General features: G+C 46.3%; 1 protein-coding gene across 1 annotated transcript in view; it reads left to right on the top strand.

The window, feature by feature from the left end:
* Positions 1–347: 347 nt before the first annotated feature.
* Emp2 (epithelial membrane protein 2) overlaps positions 348–27,346 on the top strand; it is a 43,673-nt gene continuing 16,674 nt past the window's right edge. The window contains exon 1 of the mRNA XM_057776927.1: positions 348–473. The gene's annotated coding sequence lies outside the window, so the exon portion shown is untranslated. The remainder of the gene's footprint in view (positions 474–27,346) is intronic.

Genomic DNA, 27,346 nt, shown 5'->3' on the forward strand with positions numbered 1-27,346 from the left:
GTATTGCGTTTAGGCCTCAGAACAAGATCCCACCATGCCTTCCGTTTTCATCGGAGAAACTGAGGTAGGAGATATTAACAACTAGCTCACTAGGTTACTAAGAGAAAGAGAAGGGTGCTAGGAAGAAAGCGGGAATCTGTGGTCCCAGTTAAGTCAGGAGAAGGCGGGAAACACAGACGAAGAGGGGAGCGATGTCTCCAGCGGGAGACTTCAGCTCCCTTGAACTTTGCGAGTGTCGCAGGGCGGCCAGCGGGCAGGAGCTGGGGGGTCCCCGGCGGCCTGCCCGGGTCCCGCCCCCTGGATCGGCGGCTCCTGACATCACGGCCCGGGAGGCGGGCTCCGGAGAGGGCGGCGGGGAGGAGGCTCGTCGGCCAGGAGGGCGGAGGAGGCCGAGCCGTCCCAGCCCGAGCTTCAAAACAGCCGGCGCCTCACCCCGCGCACAGCCTGCTCCCGCGTCCAGACGCCAGCGTCCGGTGAGTTGGGGGCGCGCCTGGGGACAGCAGTGATGTCGGGGTTCCGGGCTGACAGGGGCGCGGTCCGTCCTCTTTAGGCACCGGGACAGGCCCGGGGATTCGAGGGTGACAGGGAGGGGCCGGGGTGCGGTCTGTGCGGCAGCCCCGGTGCTCTTTTCTCCAGACCCCTGGGGCGCAGGCCTCCCTTTTCTGGGTCCCAAGGCCACCGTGCCATCCCTGGGTGGCATCCGTCGCCTTTTGCGCCCAAACGGGCGGGAAAAGTTTGGGGAAGAGTCAGCCCCCCTTACCCCCCCCCCCCCGCCCGCCACCTCTGGCCCAATGCTCTGAAAGTCCAGGGTAGCCAGCTCACTTCTCGCCTGTGGTACTCAGCGTCTGAGCCCCAAGCAGGGCTAATCAGGCAGGATCTGCCGCGACCAGGCGAGGTCCATGGGTCCCCGTGGGCAGCTTGCTCCTCCGGACCTGGGTTCCGTGGCGCCCCACGGCGGCGAGGGGCAGCTTCCTTGGGTTCTTAACGGTGTCCCAGCCTGGGGGGAAATGCCAAGGATGACGCCCCTGCCTACTCTTACCTACTGTGGCAGATCTGAGTGCTTTAAAGGGAAGGAGGCATGCCCCCTTGAGTCCCCACAGAAGGTACATGTCGGGCTTGGAGAAGGACTGAAGCTTCTAGCCTCAATTCAGGACGACCACACTCTTAGGAGGCATCTTGAATCCGCAACTTCAAAGACAAAGTGGTGGGAAGCGGTGGTTGCAGGGGATGGGAATGGGTGGGACTTGGTAATATTTAACAGGTACAGTTTTGGTTGACAACGATGGGATGTTTCGAGTACAGATAGGTTGCTCAACATTGCTGGTTCATTTTGGGCCATCGGCTTGTACAATTACAAATGGTTTAACTCATAAAAACTAGGTGTATTTTATCACAATGAAAGGTACTAGAGACACCTCTAGCCACCTCTGCTTGGTCCTTCTGAATCAGAGACGAGAAGTCCCAGAAACCTGCCCACCTCTCCCTGGAATGTCTCTTTCAAATAAGGGTAGAGGTGCAGGTTACAGGGGAGATCCAAGGGAATAGGATGTGAAAAACCCACGGGGGTGTGCCATTGGCTCCACATGCCTCCTCCTCCCAGAGAGCCTTTTCCTGTCCCCAGCACAGAATACCCTCCTGTTGAAGGTGGAGAAACCTGGCTTAGAGACCTGGTAGAGTTAGGAATTCAAGACTGTGGGGCCAGAACTTTTCCTTGTCTCTCTGTGTCCTCCTCCATTCCCACCAGGAGATACCTCAGTGGGCTGCAGAAAATGGGGAGAGAACCTTTAAGAGGTGTGGGTCCCCTCCAAAGTATGTGGGCAGATAGATGCCCAGCCCACAGCCTAGGGAGGCACTAGGGGTGGCCAGAAGGTGCCGAACCTGTTTTTCCTCCAAGGGATTTTGGATCCTTACCACCACCACCCCCACAGGAACTGAGGAGGCAGGCTGGGAGGCAGAAAGAGCTGGGCACACACAGCCCAGAGCCTTCTCTGTCCCTCAAATGCAGAAGCTGAGGCTGGCCTGCAATCTGGGCAAGGGTGTCGGTGTGGGAAGCTGAGGAAGGAGCCAGGAGGGAGGGAGAGAGGAGGGCAAGGCTGGGCAAAACAGTTCTAAGAAGAGGTTAGCTTGGGTGGTGCTGCCCCACCTACAGGGGAGGCCCCCCTCTCAAGCCGACACTGCCCCAAGGGAGGATTTAATTGTAAATACACAGCGTATCTATTTAGCAGCCCCCAGACACACATGTGCACACGCGCACACGTAGACACACACATTAAACACACACACACCCTCCTTACAGGTAATGGCATCTAGATTTCTTTCTCGCCCTTTGTCTTATCTTGAGTGCAGGGAGGGCCCGTTTGCCAGTGTTTTGCTTATGCACAGGTACAAACTGACACTCTGCTGCCCATGGTTCCCTCTCCTCTTCCCAGAGCCTCCCTGCTCATCCGTGAGGAGCAAGGGAAGGCAGTTCTTTGTTACCGTGAGCTAACTCCAAGGGACACTATGGGGAAGGAAGTCTGTCGAGACAGAACTATATAAAAACCTTTGCAGGCTTGGGATTGAGGATGACCGGAGCGTGGAGTGCAGCCACCTCCTGGGGGACAGCTAATTGATATGTACTTGTTGAAATATGTGGCTGGTGCCATGTCTGTCCTCAGGTGGGATCTCTGATGCAGGTTTCAAAAGCTGAAGTGGGGCAGGTGCTTAAGCCAGGGGTCACTCAAATGGACCTGGGCATCGAGATCCAAAGGTGGGTTTGGGTCCCCGTTCTGGGACTGGGGAGCAAACCTCTCAAAGGTCGGCAGAGAGAGGCTGTGCAGGAATGTTTGCTCCTGTGTACTAGAAAGAACAGGAGTCTGTGCCTGGAAAGGGGCGGGGTACATGTGAGAGGGTGGGAAGAAGAGGTATCCCCTCCTCACTCCATCACTGATGAGGTGCTGTCTTGCTCCCTGCAGGTGCTGCCCCAGGAGCATGGGTTAGGTAGGATGTAGACAGGCCTTTGGCAGTCAGGGATTGAACACATCTGACTCTTGTTAGGACCAGGCCCAGGAGGACTCTAAAAATATCAGAGTCGGGGCTGCCACCCAGCCAGTGAGCGCTCGTAACCCGACACCCCCAGTGAGGCTGGTGGCTCTGACAGATGGTGATGACAACACAGGCCTCTGGATTCTCTGTCCCTTGAACTCCTCCAGGCTTAGCCCACCTGGGGACAGATGCCGCAAAGGCGAGTCTCTCTGCATTCACTGGCGTGGGTAAAAACTGGAGAATTTCGGAACCTAAAGAGTCTAGCAAACTCCTTTTTCGAGAGCTAGGCACTAACTGAGAGAGGTGGTATGAGTTGTCCAAGGTCCCAGGAAGTGGTCAGTGGGACTCCAGCCGCATGGTTGTGGGAGTCTTGTAGCATATGTCGTGTGTCTAGTACTCTGGCAGAGGAATGTTAGGCCAAACACTCTCAAGGAGTGGGTCACTTTCCTTAGAGCATCTGGGATCTTTCAGATGCAGCTGCCAGGCTCTAGAGAAGCTGGATCATCTTGGAGCAGGATGTAGGGAGGAGGGAGGCTGGACAAAAACCAAGTAGATGGTCCTTCCTCTTCCCAGCTGAGGTACTATTGGCTCCATTCGTTAATAAGTAAGTACCTGTCAGATGCTGAATGGAGCTCCCGGACCGTCACCCTCCTTGGGCAGCCAGGCTTCTGTTCCATGGGGGCTGAGGGCTCTAGAGGGAAGAGAAGATGGCACCATTCTTTTCTGAGACATGGTTTCTCTGTATCCCTAGCTGTTCTGGAACTTGATCTGTAGACCAAGCTGGCCTGAAGCATGAAGATTCACCTGCCTCTGCCTCCCGAGTGCTGTGATTAAAGGTGTGCGCCACCACCACCCACCTTGGGTGCTCCATTCCTGCCAGTCTTGACTGCAGCAGTTTTTAGAAGGATCCTAGGATTTAGGGTTCAGAGCTGAGTCACCAGTGTGATATCACTACCCTCAGAAACCAGGGATGCTGGATGCCTGTTACGGCACACGATGCAGGCGCACTGCAAACTGCTCATAGTCTAATATGATATCCCCCATAGCAGAGTCCCTCAGGGAACATTTTTTTCTTCCCTTTAAAAAAATGTTACTGTGTTTATTTTGTGTGTGTATGCATGTATGTGTTGGCGTGTACACATACCATGGCATACATATGTGGAGGTCAGAGGACAACTTGCAGAATTTGGTTCTCTTCTTCTACCTGTGGCTCCTGGGGATTGGACTCAGGTAGTCCAGTGTGGCTTGCTCGTAAGTGCCTTTACTCACTGAGCCATCTTGCTGGTCCTCTGTCACAAATCGTCTGACCTGTCTTTCTTGAAAATAAAAGGATTTTTAAACATTTCACTGAGTTAAAAAAAAAATTACAGTGTAAGATGATCTCATTGATTTGAGTTAATGAATTTTCCTCCAAGTGTTATGCATTTCTGTTAGTGCCCAAGCCGATTCTAAAATTAAAAGTCTATGGCATGATATAAAAAGAAGAAAGATTAATCATCTATTTTCCTTGATTGGCATTTGAAAAATCTTGCAAACATATGAACCTATAGTTTCACCGACACTGCTGTGTGGGGTCAAATTTTTATAGCTAATGTTTTTTAAACTCTGAAATATTTTTTTAATTAGAGTAATCAATAAGCACAGGTGATCTCAAGTTTGGCAAAAATCTTAGTGGCAGGGTGTTTGCCTTTTAGGAAGGTGTTTTCTAGTGGTGACTGAAGTGGATGCATTTCACACATTTTAATACAACATTTGTATTAATTTCTGAGAATTTAGTAATGCATGTAATGTATTTTGACCATTTCACACTTTAAATAACTAATTTATTATTATTACTATTATTACGTGTGTGTGTGTGTGTGTATGTGTGCGTGTATGTGAAGGCATATACATGTCGTCATGTGCCTGTGATAGAGGAAATCTTTTGGGAGTTGGGTCTCTCAACCACAGGCCCTGGGGATCGCAGTCAGGTAAAATAGACTTGTTGTACCACAAGTGTTTCTGCCCCGTAGGGAGCCATCTCACCGGCCCCATTTCACACTTTTTTTCACAAATTTTTATGCTGTTTGTTTATATTTTTGGAGACACTTTTGATGAGAGAACCAACCCCCACACACCCATGAGCTGCCACACACTCTCCCCTTCAGCAGAGTCCCACACCCAGCTTCAGATAGGAACCACCGACTTAGTGCGCGACGCTCCCCTCATCTCCAGTGAGGGTCCCATGACCTTCGCTGGTTGTTCTGAGGGTCAGAGGAGGTGATGGTGGATGTCCGAGGAAGTAGCTTAAAGTGTTTGGGGTTTGCTTGACGTGACGTGAGGCTGAGGGAGATGGGCTTGCGCGCTTCAGTCTTAGCGAATACTGTTAAGCAACTGTCTGCTAGGAGCAGCCTGGAAGAGGTTCCCTCTCGTCAGGGGTGCTGAGTCCGAGTGTGCGTCCTGCAGGGCTGCCGGATTCCATTTCAGAGAAACCTGGAGTATGGTGGGCAGGGAGTCTGGACGTGGGCTTGGAGGCTCTTTAGTGTTCCCTAGTAGCCACGCTTCTGGGGGAAGGTGGCTCTGTCTTTCGGTCATTCTGCAGAAGGCTTTATAGCATTAAGAAGAACAAGGTTCACGCTGTCAAGATGGAATGGGGAAAGGTGAGCTACCTCTGGCCTGTATCATTGAATCTTCTTTTAATTATTGGGATGTAGTGATAGCTCGGTCAGAAAAAAAAAAAAATAAAACAAAAGCAGACTTGAGTTTGACCCCCAAGACTCACGTTAAAAAAAGAAACAAACAAAAATAAAACAAAACTGAGTGTTCTTGCAATCCTAGTACTGGACAGACAGAATAGTGGACCCTTGGGGCTTGCTGGTAGTCCAGTCTAGAGTACTGATGAGTCCAGGCTAGTTAGAAGGAAGGGAAGGGAAGGGAAGGGAAGGGAAGGGAAGGGAAGGGAAGGGAAGGGAAGGGAAGGGAAGGGAAGAAGGAAGGAAGAAGGAAGGAAGGAAGGAAGGAAGGAAGGAAGGAGAAGGGAGAGAGAGAGGGAGGGAGGGAAGGAAGAGAGGGAGGGAAGGAGGGAGGGAGGGAGGGAAGGAGGGAGGAAAGGAAGGAAGAAAGGAAGGAAGAGGAAAGGAGAGAGGGAGGGAGGGAGGAGTAAAATGCACTTGAGGTCCTCTGACCTTCAAACATACATGAGCCATTTGCCCTTGTACACATATGAACACACACGCAGATTATCAAGAATGTATGTGAGGGACAGTAAAATGGCTGATTGGGTGGAAGCACTTGCTATGAAAGCTTACCATCCTGAACTGGATCCTCAGAATTCACGGTGGGAGGAGAGAACCAATCCTGAGTTGACTTCTGACATACCCATGTATGCTGTGGCGTGCATATGCCCACTTCACCGCACACACAAACACACATGAAGAACAATAACAAAAGCTATATATCAAAGCATGTATTATTTATATAAAATAAACAAAAAGTCTCATTACATGCTCTCTGTCCCTATATGAATTATATTCATTTCAGAAACAATGGCCAGAAGGATGCACCAGATAGATGAATATGATTTCCACTGATGAAAGGGGAGGCCAAGGAACTGGTGTAGCCTGTCGCATCACTAACAGGGAGCAGATGCATGACTTGCCTCTGTGTCTGAACTGCAGCAACAATGAGTGGGTCTTCCCTGCATGGGGGGAGCAGTGGGGTTTCGCAAGTGTGAGGATGGAGGCTTCACAGGGTGTTCATGGCTATGGGGCATCAGAAGGACCACAGACAGTCACAGTCATCCAGGAGTAAGATGGTGAGCTGAGGTGTCATCCAGCCCCGCAGGCATCTTCATAGTGGATGCCCGTGAGTGAAATAAGTTCTGTTCTGGGTGCTGTGGGTGAATGCTAGCACTGGTTTGGAGAAGAAAGACCAACTAGTGTGGTCATGGGCGGTCATCCAAGCAGGTGATAGCATCAGGACTGGGTGTCCAGGGCTTGGCGAAGAACTCAAGCAAATGGGTGAAGACCTGAGTCTCACACCATGCATTAGCTTGACATTACTTAGGGCAGGAGAAAATGGCCCCTACTTAGCAGTGTTATCAGTAGTAATGACAGTAATTACCATCGCTGCCTTCAGAGCAGTTTGCTGGCCACGTGCAGTTCCTCCCTGCACTCATTTAAAAGTAGAAACTGTTATTATCTCTGCTCTCAGAGATGAGTGAGTCTGTTAAGGAACATGCTCCAATCTCACAGCTTGCAAGTTAGGATTCACTTTCGGAGCTCCTGGGCGCCATTAGACACACCGACTCCCTTCTGTTCTTGCCAAAACTCAACATATGCTTTCTCCTTGAAATAATCCTGGTCGTCTGGGTCCAGAATGTTCTTTTGGTCCAGAAGTCCTGATGGGTATCCTGGATATTAAATATGCCTCCTCTAGAATAGCTGGTCTGAATCCTCCAAGGCCCTCCTCTATGATACGATGGCTCGAGTCATCTCTTCTCCGGCTCCTTAGCATGCTCTGTATGTGAACGTGTGTGGGTTCATGTGTGTACATGAGGCCAGAAGACAGCCTCCGCTATTGCTGCTTCTCTTTTTTCCCACCTTGGTTTTAAGGTAGGGTCTCTAAATGGATTGGGACCTCCTAAGTAGGCTGGGCTGGATGGCCAGAGAACCCCAGAGGCCCCCTGTTTCTGCCTCCCCAACACTGTAATTACAAGCATGCACCAGTATTCGAAGCTTTTAAAAACAAACAAGCAAAAAAAATCATAAATTCTGTGGATTGAACTCAAGTCGTCCTGTGCAAGGCAACCCCTTTACCAATGGAGCCACCCCCCAGCCTCTCCTTCATATATGTCTGTGAATATATTTAATGTCATTAGATGATATTCCCTTTTGGTAGGAGAACCTCTTATTACTGTAGAATGTGCCCCAGAGTCCAGCCAGATGGACATGGACCCAAGCACCTAGGGGAGGCGGCTGGGAGCAAGGTCCGAGCCCTCCATGAGCCTGCTAACAATCTCAGCTCGCCAGGACACACCCTCCACTCTTTCCTGCAGGCCCTATTTCTGAAACCAGCCCTGCTTTCTTCACCATGGGCACCATCTTGGCCCAGACCACCATGGCCTTCCTCACTGATAACCATCCAAACGCTTTGACTATTGTCCCACAGCCACTCGCTCTGGCCCTCAACTCCATTTTTCACGTTCACGCAGAAGGATCAGAGGCCAAGCTAGCTAGGTGGTTCTCACCTACCCTATGCAAAGACTCCTCAGTGGTTTCAATTGCTCCTAAAGTAAAGAGGGATAAAAAAAGCATCTCAGGCTTTGCCTGATCTGGCGCCAAGATCCTTGGCTGGCTGCCCATCAGAACCGCCCAAGGAGTCATGATAAAATGCAGTTCCCAGTCCCCACCTGGAGATAATGACATCAGCCTCTCAGGAGGGTGGGGTCACTCACAGGTAGTTTTTCAGGTCCCCCAAGTGTGGCTGGGCACAGGACTGCTTCCCTCCCCGAACTCATCAACTGTTATCATTCCACCCCAGACCCTCTTCTTGCTCTGGCCACCTGGCCTCACCTACTTCCTCTGACTCTTTCTGGTGATGCGGGGATTGAACCCAGCACCCCTCAATGGTAGACAAGCACTCTGTCACTGAGCTTCATGCCCAGCCTTCTTTCTACTTTTTTAAACAGTTGACACTGGATCTAAGTTCCCCAGGCTGGTTTTGAACTGTCAGTCCCCTACCTCAGCCTCCTGAGCTGAGGTTATAAATAAACTCCAACCTTTAAGGTGTCCCATAGCCTGTGATGCCAGTAATTCAACTGTATGTCAGGCTGACCTCAAACTCTAAGGTAGCCGAAGATGGCCTTGAACTTGTCATCTTCCTGTTGTCACCTGTGGAGCGCTAGCCTTACAGGTCTGTACTGCCATACCTGGGATATGCTAATGAGGCAAGCACTCAACCACTGAGCCACATCCCCAGACCCTACAGGTCCCCGCGGGCTCTCCAACTCTTTTTGTTTGTTTTGGGTTTTTTGTTTTTGAAAAAGGGGTTCTCTGTGAAACAGCCCTAACTGCCCTGGGACTCGCTCTGTGGAGCAGGCTGGCCTCCAACTCTGCGCTTCACCTGTATCTGCCTTCCGAGTGCCGGGAATAAAGGCATGTGCCACCACCACCAAGCTCCAACTCTTTTCTTGTTTGTTTTTTTAAAATAACACAATTTTTTGTTGATTATTTGGAAATTTCACATCATGCACCCCAAACCCACTCACCTTCTAGTCTCTCCATATCCACCCCTCACCCCTGCAGTATCCCCTCCCAAAAGAACCCCGCCCCCAATGAATTAAAAACAAACGAAAACACCTCAGTCTTCCTTCTTTCCCACCTCTCGAACACCCTCTCCATCTGCCCTAGTGGCTCTGGAGCTGCGGTGTTTGTCCAGTCGGCCCCTTCTGCAAATCTTGATCTCCTCAACCATCCTTCTACTGTTGCTTGCTTTCCTCCCCTTCCTCTCTCTGACCATGTGCTCTCTCCTTTCAGAGGCACTGTCCTTATGGCATGCTTCCTCCCCGGGGCAAGGCAGATCCATTTTGGGCCCTCATTTTCGGTGGCATTGTTTAGGAGTGGCTAGGGACAGCAGGCACAGGGACCTTGTGTCTGTCTGCTGAGTTCACTGTGGCATCCCCAATAGCTATCACAGGTCAGGCCCCTGGGGAGGAGTCTCGAAAGAGACTCCAGTCTGAGCTGGGAAAACGGTGAGAGGCAAGGGACAGCTTGGAAGATCTAAACGACTAAGAGATGACAGGCAGGGTCGCGGCGCTGAACGCCACTTCCCTGTCATCTGCCTCTGGGAAATTGTGCAGTCATACCCTGTCCCGGGTCTACCCCCCACAACTTGCTGGGAGACATGGGAGCGAGGCCCAGGCCCTGGGTCTCGGGACAGGACAGATGACAGTAGGTGCTTCTCACCTTCTGGAGCCCCCTGCAGGATTGGTAAAGGTGGGTCTTCAGGAAGTGTACAGTACCTCCTCACTTCTTGTCACTTCTCACCAAAGAGTCAGTCACCACCAGAAAAACCTCACAGGCTGCCCCGTGGCACTCAGTCTCTGCTGCCCTCAGGGGCTGCCACGCAGACATGCAGATACAATCTGACAGGTTGCTCAGAGGAAGAGCTGGCTGGAGGAAAAAGGAGGTGAAGAAAGCCCGGATAAAGAGCTTGCCTTCCCTGACAGTGTTAATGGTATGGTGTGCACCATCCTATCCGTAGGTCTTGGTACGAGAAGCATAAACCAAGTGGAGCTTGGTGGTACCAACTTCTAATTCCAGCTGTTCCGGAGGCTGAGGCAAGGAGGATTGCAAGGTGAAGGCCAGTCTGGGCTACAGAGAAAATTCCTGGCCAGCCTGGGTGATGTAGTGAAGCAACAGAAGAGAGCTGTGGATGCAGGCAAGGACCTGCTTAGCAAGGCAAGGCCCGGAATTCCACCCTCAGCACTGCACAAAGAAACCTATTTCCTCTCCCGGAAGGCAGCATTCCTTCCTTGAGTCTCAAGACTGTCTGGAAAGTGAGATTTCTTTTTATATATAGTGTGTGGAAATGGAGTCTGTTTATTTTTGTATGCACATTCAAGCTCAACCTCAGTTCACAATGTGAGCAACTGGGCCTTAGAAATATTACCCCATAAGGGCCAGGGGGTAGAGAGGCTTGCTGAGCAAGACTGGTGACCTGAGTTCAAGCCCTGGATCCTACATAAAAGTGGAAGGGGAGAACTGGTTCCACAGAGTTGTCCTCTGACCTCCACACATGTGCTGTGGTGTGCACACATATATGATAATTAATGACATAAAGATTTTTAAGTATGGTCAGAGGACGACCTATGGGAGTCATTTTTCTCCTTCAGCATGCAGCTCCTGAGGATCAAATTCAGTTCTTCAGGCTTGGTGGCAGGGCCCCTACCTGCTCTGCCATCTCTCTGGCGCGGGCCTGGCTTTTCTATAACTCTTATTTGATCACATGTTGGTTGGGTCCAGGCCTTCCTGTCTTCCGAGTCTTTTTCTTTTCCTATGGCTTCTGTTGGACAGGTGAGGGTTCAAGGTATAACTGTGTAACCGCAGACCTTCCGAGCCTGATCTCGGGCTCCTATCACCAACACCTCTCCATTTTCTTATCTATGAACTGTATGTGGTTTGTTATCTTTGAACTCCCAGGAGATTCCAATTCCAACAGTATCTTTGGGGCTTTCATTCTTTGTTTGCCTTTTGTTTTTTCTGGATTTTCATGCCACACACAGGAGAAGCCCGCATACAGTCCTGGCAGGCATCAGGATGGAAAAATAATAATAAAAACCTGAGTCAGGCATGATGGCTTAGACCTGTAACCTGTAAGGTTACTTGGGAGGCTGAAACAGAAGGGTTACCACAAATGTGAGAGCTGAAACCTGCCTCAAGAAAAAGAGAAAAAGAAAAGGCCTATGAACCAACTGTGGTGATGAGAGCCTATAATCTCATCATTTGGGAGGCTGAGGCAGGATTGTGCATTTAAGGCCAGCTGCCTTAAAATGAAATAAGGTAAAATAATATTCTGTCTTGAAATAAAATAAAATGATGATGAACAAAGGTCCTTGCTTGCTGTAGGTCCAGCCTGTGGTCCTCTAGAGGGAGCCCAGCCCCCTTTCTATGCCTCATCTTTGTCCTCACAGGAACTCAGACCCCTAAAGCCCCATCCTAGCAGAGGCCCGGAACCTCCATTGCTGCTCTAACCTCACAGCTTGTTTGTGGACTGGCCTTGGTGTGCGCTACATCTGTCTGGGGCCACACGCATTTCCCCTACCCCTACTGTGCACCTTGGCTGCCATCTGCAAGCATTGGTTGAGGGTGTTTGAATACACCCATGACATGTCTCAGCATGTGGGCTTCTTAGGGCAGTACCTTCCTTTACCATGAGGCTCCCTCATGGGAGCACCTCATTGGAGCACCTCATGGGAGGCACGAGTGGAAAGAAGAGTGCTTCTGACAATGTGCTGTGTGTGGAGCCCTGGGGATGACTCATCAATGACCAGACAGACGTGAGTGAGTGAGTGAGTATCCCCCTTAGGGAGCTCCTGGGCCAGAGAGGCAGGATCAGAAGAAGCGAATCACGGTGAACAAGACAATAGATGTTTACTGTTTAGGGATGTTAAGGTGGGGGTATGGACACAAGGTCTTACTCCATAGCTTTGACTAGCCTTGAACTCACAGAAGTTCTGCTGTAGTAACTTTCCAAATGCTAGGCATGACTGGCGATTGGACACAGGGCTCGAGATTTCAACAAGCCTCTCAGAGGGAAGCCTGAGTTTAAAAAACATGTATTATATCTCGAATTTCCCACTTAATATTTTTAGGCTGTGGTTTCTAGATGGAGTTGTTGCAAATAGAAGTGGGATTATGGGTAAGGGAGGCTTTACTGTATGTATGTATAGAAAGAGAGAGGTGGAGATTTTATTTAAGGCTGGCTCTTGATGCTTAAGTCTGCAGGGTGAGGCAGCAGATGGGAAACCCAGGGAGGAGTCTGCGCATTTGCTGGCTTATTTCGAGAGTTCTTTGCTGGCTGATTTCGAGGGCTCTTTGCTGGCTGATTTCGAGGGCTCTTTGCTGGCTAATTTCCTGCTTTCTTGGAGAAGGTCAGCCTTTTGGGCTACTCAGGCCTTTAGCTGATTGAATAAGACCCACACATATCAGGAAAGGCCCTCTGTTTGCCCCAGGGCCCGTGGATTCCAATGTGATAGGTGTCATCCCAGGGACTGTCCCAGGGACAGCAGCCTAACTGACCTGTAACGTGTTCTCAGCAGACCTGGTAGCTCAGGTCTGGAATTCTGCACTATGGAGTCTGAAGCAAGAGAAGCACTGGTTTGGCTCCAGACCAGCTTGAGTAGCTTCACAAGACCCTACCTGAGAATCATTTTAAAGGGCGGGGTGATGGGGAGAGGGGGTTGAGGGTGTAGCTCAGTGGCAGAGTGCTTGCCTGGCCTGCATAAGGTCAAGTCAGTCCTCAGTACCGCAAAAATACCATCAGAAACTGAATCCCCACGGACTACTTAATTTGTTTTGATTACATTTACTTGTTTATATGTGTGTGGATGGGTGCATGTCAACCAAGGTACATGTGTGAAGGTCAGAGAACAGCTTGGAAGAGTCAGTTTTCTTCCTCCTCTGTGTGGGTTCTGAGGATTGAAGTAGAATGGTCAGGCATGAGGCAAGTGCCTTTACCCACTGAGCCATTTGTCGCTCCCTCCCCAACACTACTTCAATGGCACCATATACTTAACATTAAATAAAGCAATTTTTTTTTTCCAATTCCCCTTGACCCTTTCAAGACGGAATCTTGGCTTTGAGCCAAGATTAGAGAACCGGCTGGCCTTGCACCTGGAGCTGTTAACAGTAAGGGGATGGGATCAGATACCCATAAGGTGGCTTCCCTGTGACTTTTGGGGCGGAGGCTGACTCTCCAGTGAGCCGACACTTGTAAGGCGGCAGGTTTAAACGTGAGCCAATGACTGCTCATTTGGCAGCATTGGGACAACAGGGACCCCAGCTGGGGTAATTCCTGAACCCCCCTCATATCCAGCAGCTTCCCGTTTCCGTCCTCCTGGAGACAGCTCAGGGGTTTACAGCTACTGCTACCTGCCCTGCAAGAATGGTGGTGGACAGGTGGGGAGAACGTTGGGGTGGGGTGCGGAAGGGGGATTAAGACACAGCTCTAGGTCAAGGGGAACGGGAGCCACGACCCAGGGAACACAGACTTAGGTTGCCCTGGAGGAAATGCTCTCCTATGGAAGTGGTTACTGAGCTTTCTCTAGTCACAGAAGAAAAGGTCATTTTTCAAATCAAGGCACTTTTCAGATGCACTAGTTAGGGTGATAGCGGCTCATCTCTGCTAGAGGTTTCAGGTGCTGTCTGGAGGCCGTCTTAGCTTGTGTGGCTGTGCTAGTGCTTTGTAAGCTTGTGTGTCCCACAGGGATCCATCTGATGGTCACAGGATGTGATGTCCAGCACAGAGGGTGGCAGTCGGTGGTTAATGGGGACCGGAGATAGAGCGAGGCGATTTGGCTCTGGACCTGCCACATTCCGACTACACTCGCAATGCCATCATCAGTCAGTCTTGTGGGACTTTACCCCAGGCATGGCCTTGTTCTGGGCAGCTGTGCTCGCAAGGGTCCGCTCCTTGACTAGTGATGATCACAAGCCCTTAGTCTCTGCACTGTGCCAGGCTCTAGTAAAAGCCCTTTTATTTGTTACTCCCAGTCCCACGAGGTGAATGTACCCATGCCATCCCTACTATTTTGAATGGGGAAAACAAGACACAGCAGTTATTCAGCTAGATCAATCAAGTGTGCCTGGTTGCAGCCTTTTTTTTTTTTTTAAGACAGGTCTCCGGTAACCCAGGCTAGCATCAAACTTGCTTATAGCCAAGGATGAACTTGAATTTTTGATCCTCCTGCCTCCCTGCCTCCCCTTTCCAAGTACAGAGGCATGTGCCACTGTGCCCAGTGGTATGTGTTGTTGAGGATCAAACCCAGGGCTTGTGCATGTTAGGCAAGCATTCTGCCTCCTGAGCCACATCTCCAGCCCAGCCTGTGTTCGTACCTCCTTTTGCCAGAGCTACTTCCCACTCCTAGTCTGCTTTCTGGATCCGTCCTTTATTAACTTCCTAGTTAATCGGATGGATCCTTGTTTTCCTGGATGAGTTGCTTGAAAAATCCATCTACAGAAGTGACACAGCTCTTGTCTTGTTACGAAAGAGGAAGTGGCCATTAAATAGAGGTCACCTGGAATTTCTTCCAAGTCACTAATTCAAAATGCTCTAGAAAGGAATGACTATTGTTCGTGGGTAAACAGAATGGGAGCTCCCTGAATTTGACACCTTCCTCACCCCTCGTAGCCTATTCTTAGCTCCCTCCGCACACGTGTGCTATAAGCACCCTCTCCTGGGCTGCCTGGTGAATTTACTGAGCACTGTTAATTACAGGGAGCCCCTTGGATGATCACAGCCAGCAGTGAGCTCTGTCATTGTCTTGGGCAGGAAGCAGTCACTGGTGAAATAACAGTAATTAGCTGTTCTGCGCAGACTCGCCAGCATTCGACAAGTATTGTGTGTGATGTCATCTGGCTGCAACACTGGTCATCCTGGATTGCTGGACCCCTTCCTCCCTCAAGGCCCATGCCACTCGTCCAGGCTGGCCTTCACTCAAGGGTTTAGCTCCTTGCTAGAACCTGCTAGAATGTACTAGAGCATGTTCCCTGCTAGGACCTCCACGCAAGCTCAGCAAGTATTTGCTGAGCAGCCTTGACACTGGGGGAGATGAGAAGTGGTTTTTTCCTTGAGGAACTCGGACTATAATGAAGCAGTGTTGTCTCGGGTGTATCAGTCAACTCTTGCTATATACAAACCTTCTGGAATGTGACACCTTCAACAGAACATGGCTTCAGCTTATGATTCCCCAGGTGGGCCTTTTGGGCTGTGTTCAGTTGGGCAGCTCTGGGGAGGGGCAGTTTCTGAGTCTCTGTATTCAAATAGAGGCTAGGTAGTCTTTTCTAGAATAGCCTGTCTATGAACCAGCCAGTCTGGTCTTGTTCGTGTGGTCTCAGGACAGAGGGCAAGGGGTAGCGACATATGCACCTGTCAAAGCTGTCAGTCAGAACTGGGGCAGCATGCTTTCTGTCACCCTTTGTTGCTATAAGCAAGTCACAAAGTCAGCAGGGTTCAGTGGTGGGAAAGATCCCACCTGTCTCACTACTTTTGCATTCTCGACAGAAACAATCTGATATGGGATTTCTCTCTGTAGTCTATGAATATGGTTTATTACCATTGGTTAATAAAGAAGTGACTTCGGCCTATGGCAGGTCAGAATAAAGCCAGGAGGGACATCTGAACAGAGATATATAGAGAGAATAGGCAGAGTCAGGGAGACACCATGTAGCTGCCAAAGGAGACAGATACCGAACCCTTACCAGTAAGCCACAGCCTTGTGCTGATACACAGATTAATAGAAATGGGTTAATTTAAGATATAAGAGTTAGTTAATAAGAAGCCTGAGCTAATAGGCCAAGCAATGTTGTAATTAATATAGTTTCTGTGTGATTATTCGGGTCTGGGAAACTGGGAAATGAAAGAGCTACAATAATCTAAGGGGAGAAAGGTCTGGCCCATGATGTTAGAGTGATTTCAACCTGTGGCAATGGGGAGGGCATGGCAGTAGGCATGTATAGCAGGGCTTCTCAGTATTAATTGAAGGAACTAGGGGCCAGGCTCTCACCTTTGAAGGCCCACCCTTTGTTACCTACTTCTAGGCAGGCCCACCTTCTAATGCTCCCACAGCTCGGGGCAGTAGGATGACACAGTTGGTGAAGCTGCTTACCACCAAGCCTGGTGACCTGATTCGATCCCCAGGTCCCATACAATGGAAAGAGGGAACTGACTTCCAAAAGTTGTCCTAAACAAACAAACAAATGAACGAATGAACACCCCACAGTTCACCCAAACAATCCCTAGCTCAGGACCAAGCATGGGCTTGTGAGAGCCATTTTAATTAAATCCATAGTGCTACTTTTTCATGGGGGCAGAGTCATTTCATCATCCTACTGCCATTTTGGGAGTGTGGAGGTTGCAGAGGTGTTCCCCAGTACAGTGATGTAGTGCTGTAGTTAAATCCAGGGCTCTGTACATGCTCAGAAGCATTCCAGCAGCCAGGCTGCAGCCCCAGCACACTTCCAGGTTTCTGAAATGCAATGCATGTATCTAATTATTCTTTATCAATAAAAAACTCTCTCTCTCATTTCTATAAGCTCTGCCCTACTACTTCCTGTTTTCTCATCTATCCTCAGTCCTCCAAAAGCTCTATGATTAAATTTGGTCAAGTAGTAGCTAGCTTTGCCCTCTGATTCAAAACAAACATTATTGTCAGTCTTGGGAGCATAAGGATGCAATGAAAATATCACAAAACATTTCTCCCTTTTTGTCTAAATTAAAACAGAAAGTGTTAACTCTGACAGAAAAACTATATACAAAAAGAGCAATTATCAGGTAAGAATTAGATTCACAATGTCCAGTCCATTTGCATTTGGCAAATTCAGAGAAAACACTCCATTATCTATCCTATCTTGGTGAGTTCAAAGTTTTGTGCCTAATTTACTTTTGATCCTAACTTGTATTGCCAACCCAAAACTATTTTTTAGACCTCAAACATTTTCTTAGATAAACAATTTATTTCTCTCAACTTTATTCACATTATACCTGTTTAGTGAGTTTCTTTTTGAAATTGGTAACAAGGAAAACTGTAACTATCTAGTCTTGAATCTCCATCAGAGACCCAAGAAGAATAAAATATTACTTGAGTAAGCAGGAAGTGCAGAGCAAACAACTTCCAGGACTATAGAAATGACAAAACAGCTGGCTGCTGGACAATCACCCAAGGTTGCTCTGGAACATTCCTCTTCAACCTACAGGCCTAGAATGTCTGTCAAGCTTTTCTGTGAAGCAGGAATTTTGAAGGACTGTCCTACCTTATCTTGGCAAAGCAAGTCATTTTTCTTTTGTGCCCTGCTTGTCCAATTTGGACAGCATACTGCCAGCAGTTGAGGCAAGGACAGTTTTTTGCCCAGTGACTAACTTTTGCCATAAAGAAAGAAAACTCCGTATGAAGTTTCTTCAATAACCATTATCTCATCTGTAGTAGATTGGTGCTGCCAGGAGCAGATGTGTCTCATTGTAACGAAAAGCTTTATGTAATTAAGACATCTTATATGCCACCTTTTGTAGATCCCTGAAGTGTTTGAAAACAGCCTGTCTATCTAAAATATATCTCTGCTTGACCTTAAAACAAACCTAACATGACTACAAATTTGATTGTAAAAGGTGACTAACCACTAACATGCATTTCTTTATTATCCTAAATAGTTTTTGTAATAATAACTTTCAAGGACTAGAAATTTATATTACATTGTTAAATGAGCTGCAGAGGTATAATACCTTAAACAAGAGTAGAAACACATGAACAGTATGTTCTAACAAAAATAACCTTAAATTTGTATCAATATACAAAAATCCATACCAATATTTAAAATATTTAAGACTAGTAGTTGCTTTTTTGATTTAAAAGTTGATTCAATAATCTACCCTTTTATCCTGTCATTTCTATATCCCCATTTTTCTTTTCAGAACAAGATTCCTTTGTTCATCTTTTATTTCCTGACCATTACCAATCACAAACTTGTAGCCAACCCCCTAAATGATGACATATGTCCATAGCCCACTGAATAACCAAAACCCACCATTCCACCTCTTAGAAATGTGGCCATGTGTTTTCTAGTTTGCTTCCTGTTGTCTACGAGGTGATGGCATTTCTAGGGAATCCTGAGAAAATTGAGATAATAGTCAAGTCCTGGGAGAGCTAGCTGTATCATTTGTTGCCAGTCTCTGTGGAATGGGAAAGTGTAGGGCTTACCTGAAGTCCTGGCTGGAGTAGTCTGTGAGGCTGGACCATCTTAGCTAGCCACCTTGAGATTACCCTGAGCAGTCTGTAGTCCAAAGCTGATCTTTGGGTAGTATTTGTCATCTTAGTGACTTTACCACAATACAGGTGGAATTGTTATGGGGGCCCCATCATCCTTTTGGAGACTTCAAAGGTTGCTGTGAATGGTCATGGTTCACTGTAGAAAATTTAAACATTTTAGGTTCACTGTAGAAAATTTAAACATTTTAAATGTCATATGGAGCAGATCTCAGAGAAGTTGAAGGACCACCATTTGCTAAGTACATCTGGATTACACAAACTTAATTCCTAGTTATATGTTACTCAAGCCTGAAATCATGTACAGGAAGCTAGATTAAACCTTTTCTAGGATTAGTACTCTATGTGACCAGTAATACCACAACAGAAAATTTAAATATATATGCATATTATTATTGTAAATTTTGAGATAATATTTATACCTTAAGAAAAGTTTTAATGAGTCAAAATAAAACCAAAGATATGAGATCATGATATATAGAGTCCCTTAATTTTGGTTTTCTTCCGTACCATACCAGATAACTCTTCTGACATGAGACAGAGATTTTTGGTTTTCCTTTAACAGGCATGATTAGGTTTAGAGGAGAAAGCCACACTCCAACTCCAAAGCCAACTTTTATTTTTAATTGAACTGGGACTACAAAAAAGACCATTTGCCTTCTATATGTCTACATATATCTGTAAAGAACAGCAGGAACAAACATTTGGGAAGATTTATGAAATTGGAAATGTGCTATACCATTAGGCCAATTTACTCTTTTCTAGGGACATTTTCTCTGAATGGTTCATCCTTTTTCTTCAAGTGTCTCATTTGTTCAGTCATCTTCAGATTCCTTAGCTGACTGCCTTCATTCTCCTGAAAAGACAAAAACAAAATGCTGCCCCAACCCTAATGCTGAGGAGTTTCCTTTTTGGCAGGTTATATCTGATTAAATGAAAGATATTTGTTAGTCTTTTAAGTTAGTTTAGATTTAATGGCCATGCTGTTTGATGAACTATCACCTTTTCTAATTAAGAGGTCTCTTCTGTTCAAATCTAATCTTTATCCATTTTGATGATATCCATAGCTTTTCTTCTCCTCTGGAAATAAAATCAAAACCTCTTCCCCAACATAACACATATCCTGGGTTCCATTCTGAAATCAACACATCTTTGAAGTATATAGGCTGATTGAACTAAGCAGGTGTTTTTTTTTTATTTTTATTATTATCCAATGTCTCTCTAAAGCTGCTGTTCTTTTTCATTAACATCTAAAAATTTAAAGTTAATAGAGCATTGTGCAATCTTTCTCTGGGGGGGTCTTTATTACACCTTTTATTGTTTATTTTTTATTAAGCATATCTTTTAAAGTGCAATTAAATCTTTCTATAACTGCTTGCTCTGTAGGATCGTGTGGTATATCTGTAATGTGCTACATATGCTGGAGCATTGTCAGTCTTAATTTGTACAGATATTCCCATGATGGCCATAACTTCTAATAAATGTGTACAGAATCAGCCTTGTCAGAATGCAAAGCAGTTGCCCATTGAAATCCTGAATATGTATCTATAGTGTGCTATACATAATATAATTTTCCAGACTCTGCAAAATGAAGTACACCCATTTGCCAAATTTCATTTCTTTGAGTACCCTTTGGGTTGCTTCCTGCAGGTAGTGGAGTTTGGTTATATAAAAAATAAGTAGGACATTTTCTTGGCTTGTTGCCAGGTGATGAAAAAATATTTCTTCAAACTCTTCCTATTTCTTTTGAAATTCTGAGGCTTACAGCATATTTCCTACAAATAACTGATCAATTTCATCATTATCTTGTGCTAGAGGGCCTGGTAGACCCATATGGTATCTGATATGTGTTATATACATGGATGATTTCTATTTCTGGTTATTCCTTGTAATAGAATAAATAACAAATTTAATTCTGAATCATTTGGAATAAATTCAGCAGTTTCAATATATAAAACATCTCTTTCTGCATATTGAGAGTCAGTAACTATAGTGAGAGGTTCTGCAAAATCCAGTAACACCATGAGAATAGCATATAAATCTAACTTTTGAACTGAATAATAAGGGCTTTGAGCCACTTTATTTAAGTTTCTTGACTTATAACCTGCCTTTCCTGATTTGTTTGCATCAATATAGAATGTCAGGGCTCCAGAAATTGGCATTCTGTGTACAATGTGAGGAAGGATTCACTTAATTCTCTTTATAAACTGCAGTCTCTTGTTTGGGGGATATTTGTTGCCAATCTCTCCCCCCAAAAATTACTGCAAGGTCTTTGCCAATGTTCATTTTCTGTCTATAATGAGGAAATTTGGCATTAGTAAAAGATACCACAATTTCTGCTAAGTCTATTCCTGCTAATTGACAAAGTCTTAATTTTCCTTTCAGGATCAATTCAGAAACATTTTCTACATAGGCCTTAAATTTTTTTTACTTTGTTTATGTGGTAAAAATATCCATTCTAAAATATTATCTTCTCTCTGCATTAGAATTTCAGTAGGAGATTGTGTAGAAGGTGAAATAACCAGAATACAGTCCAGTTTCTGGATCCAGATGATCCACATGTGTATTCTGTAATTTCTTTTCTACCCAGAGCCAAGTCTCTCTCAACCTCAGCTGATAATTTTCTTGGACCATTTAAGTCCTTATCACCTTGTAAGGTTTGAAATGAATTACTTAGTTCTTGGGTTGCCAATTCAGTTGTAGGATGTAGCCAGTTAATATCTCCCAGGATTTTTGAAAATCATTAAGAGTTCATAATTGAGCTCTTTGGATTTGTGCTTTCTATGGTTGAAATTTTTGTAACCCTATCTCATATCCTATGTAATTAAAAGAATCTCCTCTTTGTATTGTTTGAGGAGTAATTTGTAATCCCTAATATGACAATAATTGTCTTTACTTCAAAAATTTTCTCTAAGGTATCTGAATCAGCCCATAAGATATTATTCATATGATGGTAAATAATAGGTTAGGGAAATTGATTGCAGATTATTTCCCATGGTTGTTGTATAAAATATCCACACAAGGTAGGGCTGTTTAACATCTCTTGTGGGAGAATTTTCCACTGATATCTTTTAACAGGTTGGGAATTATTGTAAGTAGGCTCTGTGAAGACAAATTTTTCTCTATTCTGTTCTTGTAAAGGAATAGTAAAAAAAAAAGAAGTCTTTTAAATCAATCACTGTAATAGACCATTCTCTATGTAATAGAGAAGGCAAGGGTATTCTAGGCTGTAAAGAGTCCATTGGCTGAATCACCTTATTAACAGCTCTTAGATTTGTTGCCATTCTCCATTTTCCAAGTTTCTTTTTAATGACAAATATAGGAGAATTCCAAGGACTGGTTGATTCTTCAATATGTTGAGCATTTAGCTGCTCCTGTTCAAATTGTCCTAATGTCTGTAATTTTTCTGATTTAAAAGGCTATTGTTTCACCTAGACAGGTTTTTCAATTAACCATTTTAAAGATATGGTTGTTGATACCTTTGATAAATCAGGGGCTGTTGTGTCCTGTTTGTGTATAACCTGAATGGGTGGTGACTGTTCTTGATAATACATTTTAATATTTTTCTCAGAAACATACATTAGTTTATTTCATAGTTATTTTATTTATGGTTTGTTTCTGAGATTGGAGGAATGCTAATCTGGGCATTCCATTGCTTTAACAATAAATGGCCCCATAAATTCATTACTATGTTAGCCACATATGGCATTGATTTTCCTCTCTGTCTTTCTGGCCCTGTACATTCAACCCATCTTGCACTTTGTTTTACCTGAGATAAAGTTCCAATCCCTAGAAGCTGAAATTTACCTCCTGAAGAGGCCAATTTGGATCCCAAGATTTTGTTGCAATTATTGTTACATCTTCCCCTATGTCTACTAAGCTCTCAGTTTCCTTGCCATTGATTTGTGTTTTTAACTTTAGTCTTTGATCATTTATAGAAGTTTGTCAAAATACTTGTTTTCTGGTCTCTCCTGAAAATTTTATCAAATGAAGTTGTTCTATCATCCAGAGAAGTATGGTTTTTCACAATAGGCATTATGTCTTTTAATTGCTCTTTGGAGAAGTTTCCCCAATGCTGACAGAGAAAGATGAATCAAATTTGACACAGGGACCTGCAAGAGGAACCCTAAGATATTTCCCAATAGCAAAGGGTGACCTTGCCTGTCTCATGTTGATCTGCATTCATTAGTCCAGTGTTGGCCTTAGCCACACCTTCTGGATATTCCAGAAGGCTAGGGCTTTTGTTTGGACTAGCTCTAGAAAAAAAAAATGTTGTTCCTAGGCATGCCTTGCCTACAATCACTTTTCAGATAACCTGGTTTATCTGAATTATCACAATTAAAACATCTAACTCTTTGACTTTTCTTAAAATTTTTAGAAATCAGTTCTATCCAAGTATCATCATAGTCATGAGATCCAATATCAGCTGTATTTCTAATCCATTTTTCTGTTGGTGCTGATCTTGCCTTTAAAGCCCTAATCACACCTTTACTTTCTGAATTAGCATTTTCAATAGCCAAGGATTCAATTAATATTTGTCTGACTTCTGGATCTGATAGCATTCTATTTACAGCTGAAGTAAATTTTTGTAAAAAAAAAAAAAAAAAAAAAAAAAAAAAAAAAAAAACAGTGAAGGCCTCTTTGGGTCTTGTATAACTTTAGTAAACAACTCAGTCCTCTTTCCCGATTCTTCAACCCTGTCCCAAGCATTCAAAGTGCTGTATGGCATAGGATCAAGGTGTGATAATCAAATCTAAACTGGGCCTCACCAAGAAGCCTTTCTTGGAAAATTTACATAGCTCTAGCCCTACTGTGTGTTCTATGACCCTAGCTTCCTCTCTCTACCATGTTTTCCATTGTAACTGAGGACCATCTTCCAATATTGCTGTAACTAAACCTTTCTGGTCTTGTGAAATAATTCTGTTGTGAGTGGCCCATTAATTTAACATCTGCTTTACAAAAGTTGAATGCATACCATATGAAATTATTGTTTCCTTAAATCTTTCAAGTAACATTCGCACAGAATCCCAGTTAACTTCTGCATAGCCTTGGGTGGTTTTGAATGGTAATTGGATAAACTAGGTTGGTTTTTCTAATAACCTTGGGCCTCTCCTCTTCAGTTTCATAATGCAATGATGCAGTATCTTCTGCTCTAAACACCTCTGTCTCTGTGTGAATATTTTTCCTAGTTTCATTAGTATATCTTTCTGAGTATTATCTTATCAGTCAGTTTTTCGTATTTGGCACCAATATCAAGCCACGTTTAGGAAACAAAACATGAATGACCAATCTGATAATGATTATAATTGACATCAATTATGTCAATCTCAGCTAAGTTGATTATCCCTTCATTTAATTGTTTCATTTTCAAGCCATCCACTGTAGAACCATAGAGAGGTCTACCTCCCTACGTTGTGATATTGTTCCCCATTTTTAACATGACAGAAAACTTTTTTTCTTTTTTTTAAACAAATGTGCCCTCCCCCCCCCCCCCCCCGCTTTAAGAATTCTCAGGTGTCTTACAAGATCTGCTGACAACAGTGAAATATGAGTCTGGCAGTCAGAGAACACAGGTGGTGCACAGCTGGCTGAGGGGCAGCTGCAGCAGCTTACATGTAGCAAGGGGGCAAGAGTGTGTAGCAGTCGCAGCAACAATAGAAGCCCAAGTGGCTGTTGAGCCAACTGATCTGGTGTGGTAGGGGATGAAGAGAGGGTCCAGGGAAACTCATAACCCATGGTGAGAGGGAGTCAGCTGCCTGAAAAGCGGACACTGGAGCGTGTGGAAGATGCACGTGTGGTAGGAAGCGAGGTCATGAGCCTGCGGTGGCGGTCAGAGCCTAACTCCATCAGGATTTGGAGCCCAGGCACCTGTGGACATGGAGGCCAGGAAGTGGCAGCGGCTGGAGGCTGTTGTGGAGTGGCCGCAACAGGAAAATCCCAGGCTTGCTCAGAGGACTTGGGATGAGGGCGGAGAAACCAGCCACCCCGGGAGCTCAGGTGGCTGCAAAGCCAGGAGTGAGCATCTCCTTTGTAATTTTGTGACCCGAGTTGAACACCAGATGATGTGTTTATATAATTATTCTTTATCAATAAAAACTCAGGGGTAAGATAATGGGATAAGGACCTGAATGGTCAGAGAAGCAGTGGAGAAGCGACCCATGGCCTCCTTTCCTCCTCCCCTGGTTCCTCTATCCAGAAGGGCCGCGGCCTCTCTAAATCCTGCCCTGCCAGTCTCTCTCTCTGTCCTCAGTCCTCTAAAACCTCTATGGTTAATTTTGGTCAGATAGTGACTAGCTCCGTCCTCTGGGTCAAAACATGCTTTCGTGTCAGTCTCAGGGGCGTCAGAATGAAATAAAATATCGCAGAACAGAAACGTTCACCTTTTCCCTTCATGCACATGAGGGATTCTGGTCTGCCACCTTTGTGAGATTATATTTTAACTGTAACATTTGTCTCTTTCATTTCCCCCCTCTAAACACTTCCATATATCCCTCACTGCTCTCCTTCAAATTCACAGCCTTTTTTCTCCAATGTTATTGTATTCATATATGTATATGCATATATATTCTTAAATATAACCTGTTCATCCCATACAATTTTACTTGTATGTATGTTTTAAGGGCTCATCATTCTTGTAATGTTTTAGTCTGGTCAGTGATCTGTGTTGGCTTCACAGACTGACGGTGAAGGTAGGGAGGGTTCTTGGACCCCTCTTCAGCCTCCTGGATTTGGGGTTATTCCCCTTTAATGTTTGGCCAAATTCACCAGTGAGGCTGTCGGGCCCAGAGTTTTCTCCCTGTGGTTGCCTCATGACTCCTCAGACCTATTAAGCTCTGCCAACATCAGGCTCACTTCCTGTGGGGTACATGCTCCCCTTGCATGGGTACATCTTGGCATTGTGGGCATTCTCTGGTTCTGCCTGGTACTGCTCACCTCAAAGACCACACTGGACTGTTTTTCTTTCACCTAGGCCTGCCATACCACTACACATGCCTACCAAGCCATGTCTGTATATTTAAACACCCTTGGACTTCCTGGACCCAAATGCTCTAGGATGCACAGAGCCCCTGAATTCAGGTGTCCGTGTTTCTCAGTGGCACGAAGCACAGCAGGTGCTCCACCAGCGCTCATCGCGTGTATAACGACCCCTTTTGGGGAGGCTGCTACACTGTAGGCAATACACATTGGCTGCCTTTACCGTTGATGTCATGGTTTTTATGCCACTGGGTTGAAAGACCTACAGGGGTGCAGACAAGCCATTCTTTCTCTATGGCTTCTGCCAAATCCCAGTGTCCCGCCTGTGGCCGTTTCCGGACAGAGCCAAGTGCTGGCCTTTAGCCCAGAGCCCCAGAGTGAAGCCAGAGTGTGAAGCTCGGCTGCCCGGGACCCACGGGCTTCCACTTTCCCCAGTGCATCCCGGAAGCCTCAATATTCCCTTCTGGCGGGTTTCCAAACTCCAAGACAGGAGGCAGAGTTGGTCTCTGTCTTCCTGAAAACAGAGGCAGGAGTTACTTTCGGCTGGATACTGAAGGAGTAGGAGAGGCCTGGGTTCCAGACGTGGGTGGAGGCACCAGTTCCAGGGTGGATACCAGATTTCCTCGATCAGTGTGGCCCAGCGTCTCCCCAGCTAGGCCAGTGCCCGGGAAGCAGGACTGTGAGTGGAGGGTTCTGACTGGAGGACTGCCCAGACCTCATCAAGTAGCTCAGGTCTCCTTGCAAGGCCCCACACTTCCGCCTTGCCTTGGGCCTGTCCTTTGGGGATGGTCCTAGCCCAGTCCTCGGGGTCAGGTGAGGTGGGATGGAGCTGGATGGACAGAGCTGTCATCCAATCAGCAGGCCCTCCCTGGACTTTTGGTTCCTCTGCACGGATGCGGCCTGTGCCAAAGCCACTTCCTCTTGGCGAAAGACAAAGTCCTGGGCCCGTGGCCTGGGTTATGTGAAGGAAGAACAGGAGGGGACCCCAGGCTGCCTTCGTCAGAACCCTGCTGGCAGTATCCCACAATTCTGGGCACGGGAGGGCCACTGAGTCAGCAGCCCTTCTATGCTTGTGTTCGTCCTTGAATATGTGAAAGAGAAGGAGAGAGAACAGAAAAGTGCCCTGCATTCAGGACGGTAAAACCAAGGGTTGGGCCCTCTTCTGAAGCCTCAGTTTGTCATCTGTGAAATGGGGATAATGAGCCCTTGCTCAGCTAGCTTCACGAGGCTTGACACCAAGACATGCTGTGTAAATACAGCTCCACCCTTCATCCCAGTGCGTCTGTTTTTCATGTGGGGTGGCCCCTCTGGGCACCCATCTCCTGGAATCTGCTCCAGCTCCTACAGATCTTAGAGTTCTAGCCACCTACAGTGGGATTTGCTGGTCTTCCCTGAAAAACGCTGTGTGTGGATGGCTCAGTTCCGGGCGGCAGCAGCTGCTGAGGCTGCCTATGGCAGGGAGCCCAGGAGGATGGAGCCAGGAAAGGAACAGAGAGGATGGGAACGCACTCTGCGAGGGGTGGACTCGTGTCTGGGCTCTGCAACCAGGCCCTGGGGTGACTTAAAACAAATGTAGAAAGAACATAGGAAGAAACATTGGGAGAGAGAGAAAGGGGTGGGGAGGAGAGAGGAGGAAGAGAGAGAAGGGAACAGACAGATGGAGGAACAGAGACGGAGAGATAGGGGTAGCATTCTTGGGAGGAAAGAGAGCAGGATGTTTGCATGATGATCAGACAATGATGATTGTCACCTACATAGAGACACTTAGGTGACAGGAGAAAGGGAGAGGCAATTGATCACAAGGGAACACTTCTCTAAGCAGGAAGTTAC

Source organism: Chionomys nivalis, chromosome 7 (genome assembly GCF_950005125.1).
Source record: "Chionomys nivalis chromosome 7, mChiNiv1.1, whole genome shotgun sequence".
In the NCBI taxonomy this organism is placed as follows: domain Eukaryota; kingdom Metazoa; phylum Chordata; class Mammalia; order Rodentia; family Cricetidae; genus Chionomys; species Chionomys nivalis.